A 23,582-nucleotide genomic window follows, 5' to 3' on the forward strand; every position below is an offset into this window, starting at 1 on the left:
GAACGCTCTTGGGCTACACAGTAAACTTTACAGTGATTAAAAGACATCTACAACCTTAAAGGCATTGGTTGGTTGTGACCCCAGCGGATCTGTTATCTTTATATCTGAATTATTTACAGGGGCAATTTCGGATAAATCTATTTGCGAGGATAGTGGATTTTTTTAATGAAGGTTTTATTTAATCTATGTAGTGATTTTAGCAACCCAATCATGTGTGAACAGTGCCCTGGCAGTCTGATATATATATATATATATACATATATATATATATATATATATATATATATATATATATATATATATATATATATATATATATATATATATATATATATATATATATATGTATATATATATATATATATATATATATATATATATATATTCACACATATGGCCAGTTACGGGGTCTCTGATTTAGAAATAGGTTATGGGGTTCCCACTTTAAATACATGTATCTCCATACCCTTTTTTATCCGATATAAACACGAATTAAGGTATATAGGGGTACCTACTATATTATTGTATATAAATACGTCATTTATTTAACGTCTTATACAAGGAAATATATAGCGAACTTATTTGCGAGGTATATACAATTTCAATTTCAGACGTGATTGTGGTTTTCGATTTAAGACCTTATTGTGAGATTTGATTGCATTACCTCCCCTACACCCCCCTCATAGTAATTAAAGTAGCCTAGAATGCGGGGTTGTATATAGACCCCGTTTTTTATATTGACCTCGTAAGTACAGTCTGAAAACTACCGAGACCGCGTAACTGGCACTATATATTGGCATATATATATGTTGTAAGGGTATTGTTTTCCCCATGATGCTAAATGTTTCATTATTACTATTAATTGCGTACATATATACATGCCATAACGGTGTATGGACTGGTTTAAAACTATCTTATTTCGAAATTGCTGTGTATGTGCTCTCGTAAAGGGACGTGTTCACGGGGTTTTGTTTTACAAAACCTTTAACATTCGGAATAGTTTTAGATAATGAGAATGGCAAACAAAAAACGCTGAAAGTTGTTTTTCCTTCATTGGGATTCGATGGATAGAGTATATGAGCTAAAGTATATACTTCTTCTTCAAAATGCGTTTAACATAATACAAAATGTTATAGATTTTGATAGATAATATCTTATTATCCATAAGTCGAAACTTGAACATTTTCTTAGCAAGGAACATACGTGTTTGAATGCAATGAATAAATTATTTCTTAATATATGGTCATTATAGGAAAAAGTCAATGTACTCGATAACATGTTTTAGTAACACAACCGATGGAAATTAATACCTAAAAATAATGTGACATGTGTTGTTCATATTTAAAGTTATATAACTTAGGCGTAGCAATGGATACGAGTTTCCCTTGGCCCCTGATGGCCACGTTACTTGTGTGGACTTTGGTAGCGAAATTATTTTCGACGGCTAATCCCCATGCTCTGATTCAAGAATTAACTTACAAAAATATGTGCACACATTAGTCGTTAACCAACTGACCAAGGAAAATATTACGAATTGTTGAACTGACTACCTTGATATGGATGAAAAACGGTTAAAAGGTTTGATTACACTTAATATAGAAGCCATTATTCATACATGTGTAATTAGAGAAGATGCCGTGTGACATTAATCCGCGTCTGTTTTTTCTCAGTCTGGGATTTAACACAACGTATACAATTATGCATATATAGATTGCTTCCCAGTGACAACTCTGTTTTGGTTTGTTTTGTCAATATATAGGCAGCATTTTTTTTCTTACTACAATATTGGAACGGGTTGACATAGATATTTTAATCTAAACGCCCTCAATGCTTTACATGACCGTTCCAAGGCGGTGATTCTAATTCAAATTATCTTCTGATACTGTTGGATTTCTTTTACAAGGCTACCAGATTGTAACATACATTTGTCTCCTGCAAATTAAGCATGGTACACGTGTATGGCTGACGAACCATTTCGTAACAGATTGTACATAAAGCAGTAACACGAATACATGGCTGTCGAACCGATGTTATAAGATTATACATTTGGCAGGTAACACGCATGAATTGCTGTGGAACCATTGTTAAATGTCGTAGAGCAGGTTACGCGTATGTTTGGCTGATAATTTAGTATTCAGTCAAAAAGGGTCTATTGTAGTTTTGTTTAGAAATATTTGGTAAAGATATTGGTGTTTTCTCAAACTTGCTTATTTATATTTGATTTAAGAAAACATAGTGTGTTCTTTTCAGACTTCAAAGACCTGCGGACAGACACCATGTGGAGGTATAACAACTAGTGTTTATGAACAGTCGTCTGTTTGATCATAAGCTGTGTTGCGCTGTAATACATAAGACCTTATTGAAGGTTAGGACATAAAACGTATGTTTTAAATCCTAATCTATACAAAGTAGTCGCTTACATGTGTATGGTGGAAAACGAGAGCTATCGAGTTACACCATAAGAGAGTGGTCTCATTCAGAAAGGAGATACATATGCTGAACACATATACTGCAATAATTGAGAAACAATTTGTTGAAACGGGAAACGAATATAAAAAAATCATCGGCTACGTGTATTTTAAATACATAAGATACAGAACATCAAATCATTACCTATTTATTTGCTGATTCAGCCTTCGTAGATGAGCTGTTTATATTTGAAATATGTACAATTGTAAATACCAACCTACTGTTGCCGTAAATACCTATGCCAAGTTCTGCTGTGATGAGAACATGGCGAGAATAGAGTCCGGTCATTGCTGCTGCACTTATGACGGGACAAGCTCCTCTGCGGAATGTCAAAGCAGCTCAGGCGTCTTCCCATGGTGTAAGTAATCAACAGCAAAGTCGAGCGGTATTAGGATCTTATAGAAATGCAGACATTTTCCAACGGTGTAAGGTAATGAAACCAGTACAACGTCGTTAGAATGTCATAGTATCTAATACAGTTTCAAATGGTGTAATTCAGTAAAAGAACGTTCACTTTTCGATAGAATGTCACAATAGATACAACGGTTTTCCATGGTGTATACTTCAGTTAAAGCACAGCCACACGTCGATAGAATGTACTAGTATTTAAGACATTTTTATGTGGTTTACTTTATTGAAAGCATGGCCAAAGGTCGTAAAATTTTTAGAACCATCGTTGTTTCAATGTAGATAATTAATTGTAAAGTTGAGCCTCGCAAGAACGGAACTCTCCGTCCTTCACAAATACCGGTATATCGGTATGTGTTTCCAATCGATAACTTCAGGTATTGTGAAAATGTATTTGTTGAACCGAGGGCTAATTGGTAAGAAACGTGTCCATATGTACATAGTGAATGACATTTTGTGAAACAATTTATACCTTACATGAACGTTGTAAAGATCCTTATATTAAATGGTTATTAATATATTCTTAAATCAACATTATAAAAATACGGTTATTTATCTATTTCTATAAATCTGCATGTTAAAATCCTTTCTTTGTATCGTATGCTTAAATTTAAAATATGACGTTTAGATGTCTTCTGATATTTTACTCATATTTACTTGGGGACACTGGTATTAGTGAAATCAACATTCGAATACTTCATGTTGTTTCTAAACATAGCAACAGTGGTAGTGTGAAACTTGTATATTCGAATACGCATGCTAAAATACAATGAGGACATCAGCGCGCGGAAAACCTTCGCCGAACCAAGTCAATCTTAACGCAATAGCATACGAAAACATAAAAAAACCAAGTTAAACGCTGATCATATAGAGGGCCATTCAAAAAGCCACGATGTTGTCTTATTACCAATTGAGAAACCTATACTTACCATAAATATTTCCATCATTACCAGTTCAACGTTTGATTTTGATAACAAAAATTGGCATACACATTTTACCTATTTGTCCTTGTTAAAAATACTTATTAAGGTTTATGTATCAATTGATTTCTTCCAAATGTGTAACGTATACTTGACCAAATATGTCGAGTCCAAAATAGCCTGTGCAAAAGGTCTGGAGTATATGTACAATTGTTTATTGCTTCCAAACCATGTGTATATTTTCGTGAAGGTAAGGAATCGAATAATTTGATGTCTACTATTTCTTCTATTTACAGGGGGCGTATTCCTTATTGTACTTTTCATCATTGCTGTATTAGTTGCCGTCGGAATTGTGGTTTACAGGAAGAAACTTTACTCTAGAATTTTGTAGAATGACACAAATGGTATTGGCGTTTTGAAACATATCCCAAAACTTGCAGACATATTTATTTGTGTTCTTTGTCGTTAGTTCGAATGGTCAACGTTGTGAATGAAGTACATAACACATAAGGTCAGTTATGCATGTTATTTCTACGGTCATATACTACACAGGTGAAGTATAGATTGTTGTTTATACAAGATCTACTTGTTTCTACATAATATACTCTTGCTTACGTTTTAACTGACCTTTCATTGTTGACTTGCTTAGGATGTTGTTTTTTTCAAACACAGTTGGGTGCTCAATGTGTTGATTGTTTATGTAATGTTTTCCATGTTTCAGTTTTCGCCATATTTTCCCTTCATTTAATCATGTTTATTGTTACTAGCTCTCTATTTATTTCATTGAGTGGTCAGTGTTTCATACCAAATATATCCTATTGGGACCGTTTGAGAAAGTGTATGGTGCAATTATAACAATCGCATAAGCACAACTATACTTTACTTTTTTTGTGAGAACATACCAGAAATTAACCGATACTTTTTGACTGCAACATGCGGCATTAACCGTGTACCATGTCTTTTGATTGTTATTACATAGAGGATATTTGTTGGCTTCGGTGGATAATCAATTTTAATTCACGAGTGATCATATAAAATAATATTTTCACGAGTGGCGCAGCCACGAGTTAAAATATATATTTCTATGACCACGAGTGAATTAAAATCGATATTCCACCGAATCCAACAAATTTTCTTTTTATTTTATACTTTTTTTATATACATTTGTAAAGAGTTTAACTAAAGAATTTCGCTGGGATAATGACGTCATTTTGTAAAAAAGACGTCATTTCACTGTAAACATTGAAAATTATCGATAATTTTCACTTGAAAATTTTCATTGTTTGAAACAGTGAAAATATCAGTTTTAATTCACTGATATTTCTCTATAAACCACCGAAAAGCATAAAATAAAAACTAGTAACGCCTTAAGTAAATTTCATATGTGTACAAATGCTATGCAACTTGCCTTTAATGATAATCTTCGTTTTGATGTGGTTTTATTCACTAATAGTTTGTCAATAATAAAAGGACCTGTTCACAAGAGGTTTGTATTATTTTACAATATTATTACGCGCTGTTTACTGATATATTTGAAATTCTTTTATAAAATAACTCAGTAAGTAAAAGTAAAAGTTTTTTATGGAGTTTGAACCCATGGAAAATAAAAACTAAAGATATTGTGCTTTAATACAACTCACAGACTTTTAAAATTGGAGTTTTTTTATGATTTGACGAAGAGCATAACAAAAGCCTTAGTATTGCTCCAAATAATAATAATAATTAATAACTGATATTAAGCTATCAATGCAACACTCAGACTTTTAAAATTGGGTTGGTTGGGGGTAATTTCGTTCTGACGAATAGCGTAACACACGCATGATTAATTTTCCGACCTCGATATATGATTGTGCAAACGGAATGTATGCATTATATTAAAACAAGCGATATAGCATTTACCAGGATAGATATATATATGATTTATTTTTCGCTAGTTTTAATATAATGCATACATTCCGTTTGCTCAATTGTTTTATTTTACAAATTACAAATTTACTATGCATTTATACAATCGGTATTACTTGTGTTTAACCACGTCCGTTGATCGTACAATGGTGTACAATGTCGATTTTATTCTCTTTATGACTTTCATAAAGTTTGAACAGTATAAACATATGGCTATCAGAAACCTCAACAGCTCTATATGACGCATGTGCTTCAGAACTCTTTGTATCAGACAAATCGGGGGATATGCATAGGAAAACATGTGTTCCCAAGAAATTGACAGCGCATCTGGTGCAAAAGCCAGATGTGTTGGATGCTACGAGGGAAATATTGCCGTCTGATAACTCAGTTTGGACGCAAACAGGTCCATAAATGGATGACCCCTCATAAAAACAAATATTATGCACTTCGACCGTTTTCAATTGCCTTTATTTTGAATCGACTCAAATGGTCTGCCACAAATATGCAATACCCGTAGATACACGTTAATTCAGAATAGCCCTATTCCAATTTCCCAAGTTTGAATGCACCACTTCATGGAGCGATACCCCCTGGTGATTGATGTAGTGCACACATGTTGTTTGGTCTGTTTTGATCAGAACAGGTGTTTTACTGATTTGGTTTCGAAAATGTTTTACTGTCAAAATTATTGTTTCCATTTCTAAAATATTGACTTTCCAAATGCGTCGCTGTAAATTTCAACTGCCTAGAACTTCTAAATTTCCCATGAGTCACCGTACGTTATCTGGAATTGATCTGTTGTGATAGTGCTCTCTGGGAATTTATTCGGAAGATATTGAAGTTGAAAATCATTTATTCTTGACCTCATCAGACAAAATTTGTCTTTACGTGAGCAGTACACGGAATCATTTTGTCTACTAAATTTTTGTTTAGGTTCCAGCAACAAAACATATGTAACTGAATTGGACGCATGTGTGAGCTGCCACTAAAGGCTTGCTGAACAACTGTATTGATGATTTTTAACAACTATTTCCTCCGTACGCTCTTTTATTCCTTTCTTTAAAAGGAACATAGCTCACAGATGCACTGTTTTAGTAGCATTTAACTGAGATTTTTCTATGCTGAACATTAAACTCAATGAAAACATCAGTTCGAGACATTCATTCCAATCCTTCATTAAAGCTACTTTGTTTTAATTCAAGTTTATCCAATCATTGAACTAGACGACTGCTCATCGTTCTTAAATATGACGCAACTGCAGACACTTACTGTGTCAACACTCCTGGGGCTGACATTGGACCAAAGCACATCATCACTTTTGATTGGTAACACTGATCATGCAAATTGAGTCTTATATTAATGCTGTGACCCTTGAATAATAAGAATGCGTCGGCAAAATTTATTGGTATTGCCCAGTCATTTGTTTTCACTAGATTTATGACTTTTAAAAAGTATCCATCGTATAATGTTGTTGTTTTTTTTGTGCAAGTTTTCGTTTAAGTGATCTGAGCTTGATAACTGGCCTCATTGTTTCTTTTTTTGTTTGAATCTAGGAAGAGATAAATTTAAAAACCTATGTGAGTATCTTTTGCAATCCCTTGTTCTATCAAATCTTACTATATGTAAATATTTCTTTTAAAAGAGGCACGTTTTAACAAATGTCTCAGTGGAACAGATCCCTGTATCCTGTTGCATTTCAAGAATTTATAATTTGTTACCTGATTCTACGATTGAAAGAATCCGTTGATCTGAAGATATTTCCTGCCATTGTTTTAGATATAAACTCACACGTCCCCCTACCGGTATATGTGGAATAACAGTCAAACTGTGACTGTGTAAATTGATTACCTTTCAGTTATTTGTTTCTGTGGGATGCGATATGGTGGCGCCGTCATCTACGCCTTCTCCTTAGGTTTGCCGCTGGCACTTGAATGACCTGGCCCATTTTCCCTCACTATTAAAACCGGTATTTTTGAATTGTGTGTGAGATAGGATTCCTTTAAATATTAAAAAGGCTGTTTACTGCTTCTTTTCTGGAAAATCTTAAGAGAAAGAAGTAAGCAAACTACGATTATTTTCAACAATGTCATGCACTAAGTCACGTAACGATTCTTTATTTTCTTATACCATTCAAGAGTAGATAAAAGACTTTGGCATTAACATCTTCCAACGAGTTAAGCCCCGTATCAACACCATTGGTTTCCTTCCTATCAAACAGTGACATACATCTGCTCTGACGATACTGTCTAGAGTCTTTTCAGATATTGAAAACATGTGAAGCACTGTATGAATTGCATGGTCAATATTGAACTCACCTTCTGTCAATTACATAAAATTTTTCAAGGAATCGAACACTTGTTGAAAAAGAATGCCAACGATGCAATGACATAATGCGATGCCATTAGGTCTTGTTAATCAAGAGATTCAATTGCCTTCGATGGATGTCTGTAAAGTTGACTGCTTTTTCGCAGGCTTTGGCTGATCTGAAAACGCTTGTTTCCTTAACATAGTCGCTATTAATTCAACTAGTCATGTAACATTTAAAAATTCATCAGTTACTGATCGGGGAAAGAATACGATGGTCATCTTTGTTAGTTGTTAGTCTGGATTGTTTCTCCATATGCCACGGTATCTGTTAAGTTAAAGTTACGTTAAATTTAATTTTAAATGAATGTGATCATGAAGCATACGTAAATATTGACTTAAAGATAGGAAATAGCTATTATGAGACTTGCTGTCATTTTACTTAGTCGCGGAAACACATTACACAGTAATATCAATGCATAATTAAATGAAATATACTTGTACAAAACAAATCAATCACACACAGTGATTATAAAAAAAATATTTTAACAAAGAAACTTATACTATCTTCAAAGTAGAACTCATATTTTATTATATTTTTAAAAAGCCATTCTACTTCAACTCATAAAATCCTCCTGCTCAAGTGGGAAACAAACAACGACAAAAGACTCAATGCACAGAAACGAAAATATGTTAAAGGGGCCTTTTCACAGATTTTGAAATTTTTAAAGATTGTCGTTAAATGGTTCATATTGATTTATGTAAACATTGGATACAAAAAGCCCTTGTAAAAAAATCAAGAATACAAATAAAAAAAGAAAAAAAGGTAACCCTCTGCTGGGCTAGAACCACTGACCCCTGGAGTCTTGGAGTAAAAAGTCTACCACTTTGACCACTCGGTCATTCTTCCGAATACAATGCCAGATGTATTTTATACTGTATAAAAGCAATCCTCGTAGTTTAACAAAATATAACGACTAAAACAGAACTCTCAAAATTATTAATTCGTTTCGCGTTGCGACGCTTTATAATTTTCGGGTTTTTAAATCGTCAAAAGATGCATATAATGGCTATTTAACAGCGTGGTCAATGTTAATTATTACTGTTTTCTCACAAATATAATAACTAAAACGAAAATTTGCGAATCGGAAACAACTTTTTTTAAGTTTGTCAATTTACCCAAACGTGAAAATGTCCCTTTAAAAAACAACTATGTACACACAGCAGACAACTTTCAAATAGAATGTGTTATATGTAGTCCAATATGCTTTATGTCTGTGTTACGGTAAGTTGCGTATAAGTGGAATAAAATGACTCAAAGTTGATGTATCAGTTGTTAAACCGTTGGTAAAAAAGTTTCAAAAAAGTCTCTTCTTACCGAAAATCAAGTTTAGGCGGAAAGTGTCGTCCCTGGATAGCCTGTGCGGACTGCACAGGCTAATCTGGGATGGCACTTTACGCACATGCATTAAGCCCAGTTTTCTCAGATCGCGGCTCTTTTATTAGCGGAAAGGGATTCTTATCAATGACAAGGGCCGATTTCCCTAATTAAACACAGCAAATCCCCAAAACGTACAACATTCACCATACGTATATGAATACAATTACCCCGGTAGACCGCTGGCCTTGAAACGAATAGTCGATAAAAATTTTATAGTTGAAGGCGATCTTGAATCGATATCCGGATGAAACGTAACTTCAATAATAATAAGAAATATTAAGCAATTTGTAAATGGTGTTAACTGGTATTTAAAATGTGTGTATTAAGCTTGAAATAAACTTTTGAAGTATTATACAAGTAACATAAACAAAGATCGCTCCTTAATGTATTGCATTTGATGTATTTAACATTCCATCGATTTAACGTGAACTCTTATACATGTAAATTTTTTGCAAGTACATATTGTGATAAATGACAAAATTTGCATCACATGACATGGTTTTTTGATACAATTTCACAATGCATTCACAATGTACAAGTACATGGGTTTTTATACACACTTGTAAACGTGTTTTTTTTTTTTACAGGAGTGGCTCATTATGAGGGCAGTTACTGTTTGCATGATATTAGTAAGGTTGTGATGAATACAATTTAATATATACATATGATTAAAATTATCTATATTCTTTCCAAACGAATCTATGTATCAGTTTAAAGGTGAAACTTCATTAAAGTATAGGCATTTAATTAACGGCAAGAGACTGATCGCCCAACAGATATTCGCGGTAAAAGTGACAGGACAAAATATAGCAAAATTTTATAAAAATTGGTTTACCGAATTGGAACTGATTGATTAAAAAGTGGGACCATGCACTTTGATTACCGGTTAGAAGACAACACCGCCAATAAAACAAGTTTAAAAATGGAAATCAAATTTCATTGCGCTTGTATTTGAGATTCGACTCTGTCTCGAAATCATTCATAGTTCATGGACGACACATAGTTACTAACAATGTTCAATACTCTTAAATTACCAGTGTGTAGCCTATCATTCGATATCTCGTCATGCGCATAATGCCAAGATGACGAGTTTTGCATTAACTACCATTTTCTCGTGCCGCGCATGGGACAAGTCGGTCCCTCTCTATTTATGTTAATTTCTCTGAATAATATAGGATAAAATATTCAACAACACCATATAACAGTTTCTAGTCCAATTTAATGTCTAACATACTTAATATTTTCAGTTATACAAATACGTTGTGATTGCTACATGATTGTGACTTTCTCGATCCGTACGTCTCCAAGTCTAAACGCTAAGTGTCTTGTTTCCCTCTAACATCTGGCCCGTGAAACTCAGTTATGAATCCCATTGGTCAGTGTTCTATACGTGCTTGTTCCTGATTGGCTGAATTTCAACCTACTGGAGAAGTCACTATTCAAGTATGCACACGTTAATGAGCGTTGTGGTACAAATAATAAATAATGCAAATACAGCATTAGGCTTGTGTCAACAGCATTGTAACCCCTTTGTTGTTAAACACACACCAGATCCAAATATTTAATCTTTTGACCGTCATGCATACTCGCTACTGATATACTTGTAAATATTTCGTACATAAAGAAAACCCAAATATTTCACCAAATTTCTCATCATTATTTGACACAACTTATCCTCTCAATTCGATTTTTATGTATTTTAGGATACAGAAAAATCTTTAAGAATGTAAGTATGGAAGTAACCGAAAACATATTAATACATACGATGTAGAAAATCAAACACGCAAACATGAAAACATAAGTGACTAAAACATATATATGATGAAAATCTGCATATTATTAATGAAATTTTTATCGAATGTTTCTGCTGAAATAATAAAACGTCAGAATATTTAAATAGTCAATGTCAATCACAATGACGTGGAATGCGTCACTGATTTGGGAATTCCAATACGAATAGTGTCCATTTTTGACATCTTTGCTGGAGGCGAAGTGGCGTATGGGTGAAGAGATGAGACGTTCGGTTGGAGAGTATGTGACATCTGGTTGTAGATGGTAACATGCAGTCGATTGAAGACGGCGGCTTCCGAATGAAGACGATGATGGTCGGTCGGAGAAGCTGTTGGTTCTCGGTTGTCGCACGATTTAGAATACTTCAAACGTTTATTATATAGAGTTCTGAAGAATGACTGCGCTCATGACTGTAGCATCATAATAATTGTTATGTACACGTAATTAAGGTAACGCACACATATATATATATAAGTTCATAGACGATAAAATGTTCACCTAATATATGTACAACGTACGCGCGATTTTTCATCATCAAGTCCTTTTATATCATCGTATCTTTAAAAATCATTTTCGACGACGCGTGAAATGTCCATTAACAGTCCACTCGTTGTATGGTACTGATGCTGGTTTACAATTCGGATCAATGTCGACAATGCTGGATCCTAATTGAAGTCGTCTGTTACGTCATCTGATTCTCGACGGATACATCGTCGTCGAAGATATCGGTATGTCGATGACATATTCTTCTTCTTTGTCGGGGTGTTAAGATCTGATCACGATCTCAAATGCGTTATGAACGCATGTTGCTGCAGGCAAACCACGCCAACGATGTCAGGAGCGCTGCTTTTCTCCTTAACTTGTATCGCATTGGCAAATCTTATAGGGTCAATTACATGAAATGATAAACGGGCCTTTTATTTACATATTAATGGAATTTGCTATATAAGCACTCAAATAACTATTTACACCCATGATAAGATACACTCAAATAAAATTAATGTGCTAAAGGAACGCGATTCTCATGACGCAAATTTATGATGTTTTATTTAAACTATACGCGTTTGTCTATTCAATGAAATGCATTGTGCTTTATTATGTTTTATTTACTTTGAGAACAAAAATTTACAAACAAAACCCCTTGTCTTAATGTAGTTATTCTTATAAAGAAACGAAAAAGAATAAACTACATATTCGATCAGTATCAAATTTTTAATGAATCATAGCAATATAGTTGTATCTTTTACATTATACTAATAAAAGATCCACTGCTTTGCTTTTAAGGATATTTACAAACTGTATTAAAATGTTATTTATGCCTAAAATGGTGTTTACCTGAGCGCTGTAGGGCATAAGCTAGCGTTGGTTAATGTCGTTGTCAAGTGCGTTGTCATAATTTATACCAATTTCGTTACGTACTCGCCTAACTTCGTGACCCACGCCTGTCATCAAGTAATGGGCGTCAAACGTGTGTATCTTGGCGTTCATAGACAGATGACAAACCATCCCTACGGATTGTACGCCTTCTGTACACGCGGGTCTCCATTTAATTTGACAAGCCAATTTGTATTCACACCTGGAAAACGTATCGGAATTTCGCTCTTTCCCGCTTAATGTACTTACTAATTGTTTATATGCATTTTGCGAGTCACGATTCTTATATTTTACGCATTGGAATGTCGTGTTTCTTCCCTCTTAATGTACCTACTAATTGTTTATGTGCATTTTGCGAGTCACGATTCTTATATTTTCTGTTCGTTACATATTACTGAAATATATCTATTATATCACCCGTAGACTTAAATATGACATTTTCATTTCATTCTAAACCAGTAAATCAATGCTAATGACGATACATTATCAAAATTGGACGATACCGTCCTCTATAATCCTGTTTTTACATATTTACTACATATACATTCAAAACATATTTCTCTATATACAAAAATCTGGGGTCTTTAAGTCTCGACATCTATCTCGCTTTATTTTGTAGTCTATTCATTTACATGTGTTCAGCCATTGTCTGAAGGCACGTGAAAATTGCTTTCTTCATGGCGTTATTTGAACGTGAAGTCTTTTTAGTTAATTTTCGTTTTTTGTTTCTTAACGCTACCGCGTCAATTTGCATCTGATCATCTGAAGAATCATTTTCAACTCTACGTACAGGTGAGTTTTGTGAATTACTGATATCGGAATGCATCGTATCTGATTCACTGGAGCTTGACTGTATATCCGCGAATTGTTTGTTTCTCAAATGTTTTTGCAATTCAGCAAGCGGAATGTTTTCCTCGTCATCCGTGTTATCTCTAATCTGTCGGGTCTGTTGCGTAATTACAGGTAACCCATGTACTGACGTATTTGAATCGCTATCAGAAGATAATGTGTCGTCCGCAAAGGCTAAAATTGCTTTTCTAATCGGGCGCGCTAGTGGTTTATTTATCATTGGCCATTCATCGATATTTGCGTGCCTTATTTGATCAGCGTGAACTTAAATAGTTAAGTTGACTAACTGATTCTTTATTACGTATGTTAACGGCGACTTTTGTTCGATTATACGATAATATGGCCTCCTGTCTAATTTATTCGTACGTTGAAAGTTTTTGTAGTAAACGGGGTCATTGATTTTGAATTTAATATCTTTCGTATTTTTATTCGCATAATCAGCTTGTCTACGTTTCGATTTTTGAATTTGGGCACATACCTTTTTAAATGATTTGTGTTGTTCTTCTAATATTATTTTATGATAATCTTCACCGTGATATTTACGTCTAGGCTTTAACAAGTTGTCTATTGGAAGAATAGGGTCTCTATTAAAAAGTAAGAAGAACGGTGTGTGCTTCGAAGTCTCGGATGTACTAAATCTCATTGCCGCTAAAGACATGTTTAAATGTAAGTCCCATTGTTGTACGTTTTCTTGAACCCGTTTGGACAGTATATTATTCATAGTTCCATGTGAACGTTCGTTCATGCCATTAGCTGCGGGATGATATATTGTCGTTTTTACGTGGTCAATGTTCATTGATTTTAATGTTTCCGTGAACGCTGTGCTAGTGAATTCTTTTCCGTTATCCGTTATAATTCTTATAGGGCAACTATGACGGCAATAAATCTCGTTCATTAACAGGTGTATTACGCTATCAGAAGATTTATCTGGCGATGGAAACCCTTCTATGTATCCGGAGTATTGATCTACGAAACATATTATATATCTATTTCCGGAAAGCGTTTTCGGATATGGTCCGCATATATCTATGGAAACAACTGAAAACGGAAACGGTGGTATTGAGGTATCCGACGATATGGGAGCTTTAATTGCTTTTAAGTTTCTACTTTGACATATAATGCACTTTGATACATAATCATTTAATTCTTTGAACATTTTAGGCCAGTAATATTTCTCTTTTAGTGTCTGAAAAAGCCTTTGAGACCCAGGATGCCCGTTTTCATCATGATATTGCTTGACAACTGAACCAGTCAGGTGTTTAGGTACAAAAAGCCTAAGAGTAGGTTCCTCATCTACGTTTGATATGTAGTATAATATCCCATCAACCGTTATATATCTATCATCTTCACTCTTGTTCTGTTTCCCTAATCTTAATCTCGCTTTAATCTCAGATATATGAGGGTCTTTTTCTTGTTCTATTTGCATATTAAGCCCTGATATGTTATCATTCGACGCTGTGTCGTCGACTGGGAGTGGCTGCATGGGTATAATATTATCAATTATTTGCTTGTGGTCAATGTTTGTAGAGCCGATTACGTTTATTTCGCGTGTTTGGTCTTGTTTATTTAATTGCGAATTGATCGTAAAATGTTTATCGTTAATATCTAATTCTAGTTCTGTCTGATCGCATTGATTAATTCTTTATTTTGGTTTTTGGAGGTCGGCTTAGAAAGTCGGCAATAATATTCTTTTTTTCCCGGTAAATATTCAATTTTGCAGTTGTAACCCGCTATACTTAAGGCCCATTATTGTATTTTCTTGTTTTGCATCGGACTTTCCAAAATAAATTTCAACGGCCTATGATCCGTCTTGATAACAAATTCGGCGTTGTGTAAATAATGGTGTAATTTACTTAGACTGTAAAATATGCTGTAACATTCTTTTTCAATGGTACTATATTTGCATTGCGTGGGGCTTAATCTGTGCGATATGAAAAATATCGGCTTTTCGCCCACATAATCCCCGGTCTCATTATTGTCGCATTTTTGAGTTAAGCAAGATCCTATGCATTTATCGGATGCATCAGTATACAGTATATAACCTTTTTTTGGGTCAGGGTATGAAAGATAAGGGATTTGCGTAAATGAGTCTTTTAATTGTATGAAACTATCTTCGCATTGTTTTGACCATTTAAATGGGACATTCTTTCTCGTGAGATTAATGAGAGGCTCGACTACTTCTGAATACGACGGACAGAATCTCCTATAAAATCCCGCTGCACATAAGATAGATCGTACATCGCGCACGCACTTTGGCCTAGGGAATTGTCGGATCGCTTCCACTTTTAACGGATCCGGCCTTATACCATTTTGATCTATGATGAAGCCTAGGTATCTAGTCTCTCTTTGTAAGAATTGACATTTTGATAGTTTTAGCTTTAGGTTATGTTTACTGAGACTCTGTAGTACTGTATCTACGTGTGATAAATGAGATTGCAAGTCAGGTGAAAATATTAGAATATCGTCTAGATACGCCACAGCGAAGCTCTCACAACCTTTGAGTACTTTATAAGCTAATTCTTGAAATATAGCACCTGCAGAGGAGGCACCGAAGGGCATAACGTTAAATTGAAATAGACCCCTGAATCCCGAAGCAAAAGCCGTTTTTTCTCTGTCCTCTTCTTTTATAGGTATTTGCCAATATCCCGATATCAAATCTAATCTGGTGAAATATTTACTTTTACCTAATAACGCCAATATATCATCTATTAATGGTAACGGATAGGCAATTGGTTTTGTAATTTTGTTTAATTGTCTAAAATCAACACAAAATCTTTTCTCGTCTTTATTATCTTTGTTTGAGTCATGGTTATTTTTCTTTTTATCTACTAAAACAATAGGGAAGCTCCACGGACTTCTTGATGGACTTATTATGTTTGCGTCTAGCATTTCGTCGATGGCTTTATCTATGAATACCTTATTGTTTAATGGTGTTCGATACGGCCTTAATTTAATGGGCGGATGATCCCCTGTATCTATGGTAAATTCTATCGCTGAAGTTTGTGTTAATTCTAAATTATTTCTTGCGAAGAGAGTTCCGTGTTTTAAGAGTATCGGTAGAATATTTTCTTTTTGATTTTCATCTACACGTAAATCTGATAAGATTTCATCTTTAGATAAACCTGATTTCGGCTGATTATTTTTGATAAGTTCTTGTACTGAGCATATTTCATTATCATTTACCGATTTTATTCGCCCTATGGCACAGTGTCGTCTAAGCCTTATTGTTTTGTGCGTATTGTTTATAATTAAAATGGGAAATTGTCTATCACGCGTTGTCTTGACTACTGAATTAACAATTGTTAAACCAGGTTCATTATCAAAGAAAGAATTGCTTATTCCATTAAATTCATAATTTGTATTTGAACGTATGCAGTTTCTTTTAGCTTGAGCAAAGAGTCTATATGCAGTTTGTGGTTTTAACACAGTATGTCTAGTTAATCTCGCTATCGTTGAAAGGTGTACATCTTCTTCTAGAGGTACATAACAGTTATCAATCCTCAAACATCCTAAATCAAAGTATAAACGGACACCATTATCTTGTAAAAAGTCTCTTCCTAAAATAACATTTCTATTAACGTTACTTACTACAAAAAACATGTGCTCTTTATATATGCTCCCTATTTTGAATCTCAATTTTACACATCCGTGGACATATAATGAATTTCCGTTTACCGACTTTAGATTTACTTTTTTAATTATCAGTACGGGTTTTTGTTTTAACATATCATAAGTACGTTTGTTTATCAAGGATACTTCAGCTCCACTATCTATTAAGCTCCTAAATTGATATCCACCTGTTTAAATAACACAATAATTTGGACTACCACACAAAGCGATATTATATGTCTCGACTTTTTCATTCTTACCATAGACCCCTTTTGGTAAGAATTTCCTAGTTTTTTCGATTAATGTACGTTTTTCTTTGAGTACATTCTCTACTAAAGTGTCCTAATATACCACAGTTCCAACAATCAATTTTATCTTTCCAATTTTTGTCATATTCTTTCTTGCGCCTTTTATCGTTTTGATCTATCGTATGACCGTTCCGCCCTCCCGTATATGCTTTTATCTCGCGTTGCCTACGGCGACAGATTTCAATAGAATGACCGTGTTTCTTGCAATATGTGCAAACAATAGATGACCTAATATAATCGATATCTGTCTGAATATTATCGGTCGTAATGTTATCAAGTCCATTTATTTGTGATCGTTACTCAAACCTAGCTCTGACACTTTTCTCATGTATAGCGCTTTTTAAAGAATTTGATAACGTTGCATGATTTTCGCGCATTAATTTAAGTCTCAAATAATCGTGCGATAATCCGTCGATAAAAATTTCTACTAACTGTTTTTCTTTATAGTCTAAATTTCCTTCAATATTTTCGTATGCGTCAGTCGCAAGAGATAAAAGTCGCTCAGCGTATATTTGAACATTTTCGTCGGTCTTTTGTTTAGTCGTCTTTAATAATGAGAAAGCGTATTGTGGGTCTTGAATTTCTGCAAATCTTAATTTAAGCTGTTCCTTTAAATCTGTCCACGTCCCTGTCGAATCATCAGTCAAAAAACGATGTATGTAATCACTAACAAGCCCTTTACTAGATTGGTAAGCAACAAATTTTAATTTATTTTCATCTAAATTGGTAAGCGTTCCATATTTTTCTACATTTTTAATCCAATTTTTAAATTCTTTTGAATTTCCATCAAATGATTACACAACCTGTGAAATAGTCTGAGTGCTTATGGCCGTTTTAACATCTTTAATTTGTTCATTTAAATTTTGAAATAATTCAGGGATTATTTGATTTGCCATTTTGATACAAGCGTTAGGAAATAAAACAGTCACTCACCGGAAGTTGCAGAATGTGTGCGGTCTGATGTCGTTGATCCCGGCTCACGGTCGTTGTTACTGGTTACAGAAGTTGCCGAAACGTAGTTTCTTCGAGTTGTTTTTCATGGCTTCGTAATCGTAAGTGGAAGTATTTCTTTGTTCGAATCCTTGGTTCACGAGCACCATTTAACGTCCTGTGTCGCGTAATCGTTCATAGTTCATGGACGACACATAGTTACTAACAATGTTCAATACTCTTAAATTACCAGTGTGTAGCCTATCATTCGATATCTCGTCATGCGCATAATGCCAAGATGACGAGTTTTGCATTAACTACCATTTTCTCGTGCCGCGCATGGGACCAGTCGGTCCCTCTCTATTTATGTTAATTTCTCTGCATAATATAGGAAACAAATATTCAACAACACCACATATCAGTTTCTAGTCCAATTTAATGTCTAACTTACTTAATATTTTCAGTTATACAAATACGTTGTGATTGCTACATGATTGTGTCTTTCTCGATCCGTACGTCTCCAAGTCTAAACGCTAACTGTCTTGTTTCCCTCTAACATCTGGCCCGTGAAACTCAGTTATGAATCCCATTGGTCAGTGTTCTATACGTGCTTGTTCCTGATTGGCTGAATTTCAACCTACTGGAGAAGTCACTATTCAAGTATGCACACGTTAATGAGCGTTGTGGTACAAATAATAAATAATGCAAATGCAGCCTAAGGCTTGTGTCAACAGCATTGTAACCCCTTTGTTGTTAAACACACACCAGATCCAAATATTTAATCTTTTGACCGTCACGCATACTCGCTACTGATATACTTGTCAATATTTCGTACATAAAGAAAACCCAAATATTTCACCAAATTTCTCATCATTATTTGACAGGTTAACAGTTGCTCTTTATTGCCTAGCAATATAAATTGGAAAACTGTGATGTATCAATAGCTGAATTGTGTCTTTACACTTTCTTCTTCAACATAAAATTCTTAAATTATCCAGTGGTGCCTTGTTTCAGTACCATTATAATGTCAAGTAGCCTTATTTAGGCCAATATTCTCTTTTTTGTTAGACATCACTACGTTTTCCAATTGTCCGACTCTATTTTGTACAATGATTAGCATTGGCTAATTTGTTTGATTGTACAGACAATGTATGTTGTTATACATGTAATGTATATCAAAGTCTTTTTTTAAAGGCTTTTGTATAGTGGTCATATGCAACGTATCAATTTTATGGATCTTAAAAGACATTTTTAAAGTACATTGTATATGCTGGGATTAAACAAATGCACTAAACTTGCTTCTAAACGCATTTAAATGTTAATGAAGGAAAGATGACTCTGCAGGGCTTAAAAGTAGATATTTTAATGAAAGGGTCTGAAGAGTTGCTTCCCTTCAATCTAATATAGAGCAATTGTCTACAGTCTGATAACCGATTGTAAGTTTATACTAGGTTAGAAGTATATATTATCACCACTAATCAGCTTACCATGGTATGTCATGATGGTGGAATGTTCTCTTTTGGTGGTTAATTATTTGTGCGATAATGTCACAATTCACAGTATTGGATAATATTCGACAACAAATCAGATTGGTGGTGGCAATATAGATGTTAACATGCATATTAATTGTCATGTATAAGTCTTATAAGTCTTTTATAACTCATTCTATGAGTGGCAAATGTTTTATCTTATTGTTTTATATATGCAAATCTGTGATAAATGTAAATATTGGATGAGACTATAATTAATAATTAATCTTCATTATCAATCATTTTCAAAGATGAAATAGAAATGGAGCACGAGGTACTAAATACCTTGTGTTTGTTGTATCGAAAACAAAAGCATGAAGCATTATAGTTGAAGTTGTTTATACAGTTTCTTGACCTTAGTACGTTCTATGGACGATACCCACAGGTGTATATTAGCTCATGTCGTGGTCGTTTAATTTTCACGTTAGCATCTAAGTGTGTTAAATCTGTTGCAAATGTGTACACTGATCCAATCCGATAGCTCAAATGCATAATAGAAAGTCCTTCGGCGTTGTGGGGTTAACTTTTAGTGTACACGCTGTAAATTGTGTAGTGTTCTTTGTTGGTATAAAGCTGGTAAACTAAATATACAACACATTCGCACGCCATGTACAATTTTCATTCCCTTGTGATCTTTCGCGCTGTTGTGTACATTTATATTGTAAAGGAAATGTACATTCTGTTGTGTACATAGTGTACTTTATGTTGTGTATATATGGTGTACGTACTGTGTTGTACATACATACATACAGCCAAATTGTTCTGCCGAGTATACACTGTGTACGTTTTTGTATGTTTCTGTTGTTTTGATTGAGTTTAAAAAATTGACGCTGTCTATCATACTTTATAGTCGGGCCCTGATGAGCTTCTTTATTTTTCATGGCACCATACCTCCATTCATGAAATAAGATATTAACACTTAAAAAACATTAATACATTGAGGCTAAAGTTATTCAATAATTATTATTGGAAAAGCATATAGGTTAATTGTAGATCCGGTATCAATACTCAAATGTTAAGCAGAATGTATATTTGCAAAATCAAACTTCTGCTTTTTCCTAAACATCAATTCTGATTTGGAACATTGTTTATAGAGCAGTGTTCATAACACTAAATGATGGATTTCATACAACACTTCATACTTTGTTCTGAAAGAATTTAAATGGCTTCATAATTAAATGTCGATTCATACCATTATTTGTAAGACCTAAACTATCTTAATCATATTGTTTTTAAACTCACTGATCTCAACTTCCAGATTATATTGCATAAACTAATCAAGATAAACATTTTCAAGGGCTTAACCAATAGATAAGCAGATTCTTTCCGTAGGGAGAGATCACACATGCAGATTAGCAAGCGAATGTAGTTCACACGGGGCGAAATGTAAAGAAAGTAAAACATTGTAAGTGTATGCGGTATGCGTTGGTATATTGTTGTGAAATCTACCGTAAGCTAAGTACCTAAATGTAGATATTGTGTAATATAAAATGTTAACAGCAAACACAGTGAATGGAGTGAAAACATGCTGCAAACTGTTTGAATTCAAATTAATTATTTGCAGTCCTCCTCTGAACATGCTAAGAAAAGTTTCAATTTGCGGATGAATGGCTATTCATTTTCTAGTTCGCGTTTTAAAACTAATGTACGTTGCTCTATTGTGGAAGGATATATTTTATTGTTTTAATTTGTGTTTATATCAAATGATTTTTAGTATTTTGAATGTATTTGACATGCGTTTATAACAAGTTTCGATCCTTTTATTTATATGGGGTTAAATTAAAATAATGTAATTGTGGCATAACGTTGTTCAATTTTTCATCGAACTACACTCACTTACATTATAAAATACGTATTACTGTTGCTACTTATGATACAAAGCAATAGACTGCATATGGTATGCGCTATTCTTCTCTGACACATTTGGTGAATTGGATTTACATATATGTATGCAGGCGAAATTTACTTCGTCATGTGTAATGAATTTATCAGTAGTATGTTTTATGTAGAAACTTTACACAATCAACACCAATTATTATGTTGGAGAACTTGTTTTAGCAATTCCTCCACAAGGTTGTACTGTCCATAAGCATGATGATCTGATTTTTATGTGAATCTTTTGAAACCTGAAAGAAAATTCGATTTTGCCATGTGAATAAATAAATAATAATACTCTTGCATTATTCATTATCATAAAAATTTCAATCAATACTTAGTGACAGCAACGCAACAAAATATTATTTTTGACAAAACATACACTTTGGACAACACATTCATCTTGGCAAACACATACAGCTAGCTTGGAAAACATATCCAACTTGGTCAACACATACAACTTGGAAACACTTGCAGCTTCGAAAAAAATGCACAATGGACAGTACATACGAGTTGGATAAAACATACAGGTTGGAAAAAAAAACATATAGCGTGGACAACACAAACAACTTCGGAACTAAATTCAACTTTATAAAGACAAATAACAACACAAGTATGTGACATAACATCAGTGTAAATACAACAGAACGTGATCTTTTTCTGCTGACCATCATATCACATTACACTTAGTGTCATAAACCTTTGCCTTATACGAAGTATGTATATTGCTGTTCTTTAAACTTACTACTAATTTATTGTATTATATTATATAGAAGCATGTTAATAAAATCAATGACATATGCTTGAGTATGTTTGATTATTGCATTTGTAAAGGATAAAACTAAGATGGGACATATATGTTCTGGAATGTGTTAGAAAATTGAGTACAGTATATTGGTGCTTGTATTCATATTCCGTTGCACTATACATAACACTTTCACATTTAACATCGTTATATTGTTATTATTATTGTTTGTATTACAGTACAATTTCTCTGAATGTTTAGCTATTCCTTATGTTAATGTTCAATGCTAAATAAAATGAGGACATGTTATTCTTACAGATAATCAATTATGTATTCATAATTCAACCTTCTTTAACAAAGATAGAAATTCTGAGTGTGGTATGATTGTGTTACAGATTTATATTAAATACTAAATGTGTTGGAATACAAAATCATATTTTTCTCCGCATATGAAACATACGTTATATGGATTTATCGTTTTACAATGCGTTTTTTACCACGTGAGGATGATGCTATGACATATGATTAATGCTATCGACTGTTCACCATGAAGTGAATTATGTGTAAATGAAAAAAAAATCGCTGATTCATGACTGTTCTGAATGAATATGCTCAACATCTGTGTTAGTGTTTAAAGCAATGTTCCTTGCCTGAAATAGTGAGATTAATTACAAATAGTTATTGAAGTAAATTAATATGAAAACATATGAAGAAGTGAAGCTTGGTATCGCATGTCTTATGATGTCTATTTGGCTACATTTAAGATCACTATATATAGATATTTACCGCTATCAGAGGGCATATCGGGCTGAGGGCAATATACTATTTCAAGGACATGCAACGCTGTGACTTTTCAGCAGAAAAAATATAAATAGGCAAACAAGTGGACACTAACATAATATACATGTTCAACAGTTCAAGGCCAGGGACTATGACATTTAATAACTGGATTTCTAGTGTTATGTAAATTTTTACACCAATGCACTATGTATACATACCAAAATACGTATTCGAAGATAATATAAACATAAAATGAGAAAATTGATAGAAACCATCTACAAAACTACAAACAAAAACAATGACTTATTGAACTCATCACTTTGAGCCCAACGAAGAAATAGCAAA

General features: G+C 33.8%; 1 long non-coding RNA gene across 1 annotated transcript; it reads left to right on the forward strand.

Annotated features, from left to right (window-relative positions):
- The first annotated feature begins 2,091 nt into the window (after positions 1 to 2,091).
- On the forward strand, positions 2,092 to 5,282 carry LOC127858160 (uncharacterized). The gene is made up of 2 exons (XR_008038776.1): positions 2,092 to 2,827; positions 4,094 to 5,282. It is a non-coding gene; the product is annotated as an uncharacterized LOC127858160 (long non-coding RNA).
- Positions 5,283 to 23,582: the final 18,300 nt, after the last annotated feature.

The sequence above is a fragment of the Dreissena polymorpha genome, chromosome 14 (assembly GCF_020536995.1).
Source record: "Dreissena polymorpha isolate Duluth1 chromosome 14, UMN_Dpol_1.0, whole genome shotgun sequence".
NCBI lineage: Eukaryota > Metazoa > Mollusca > Bivalvia > Myida > Dreissenidae > Dreissena > Dreissena polymorpha.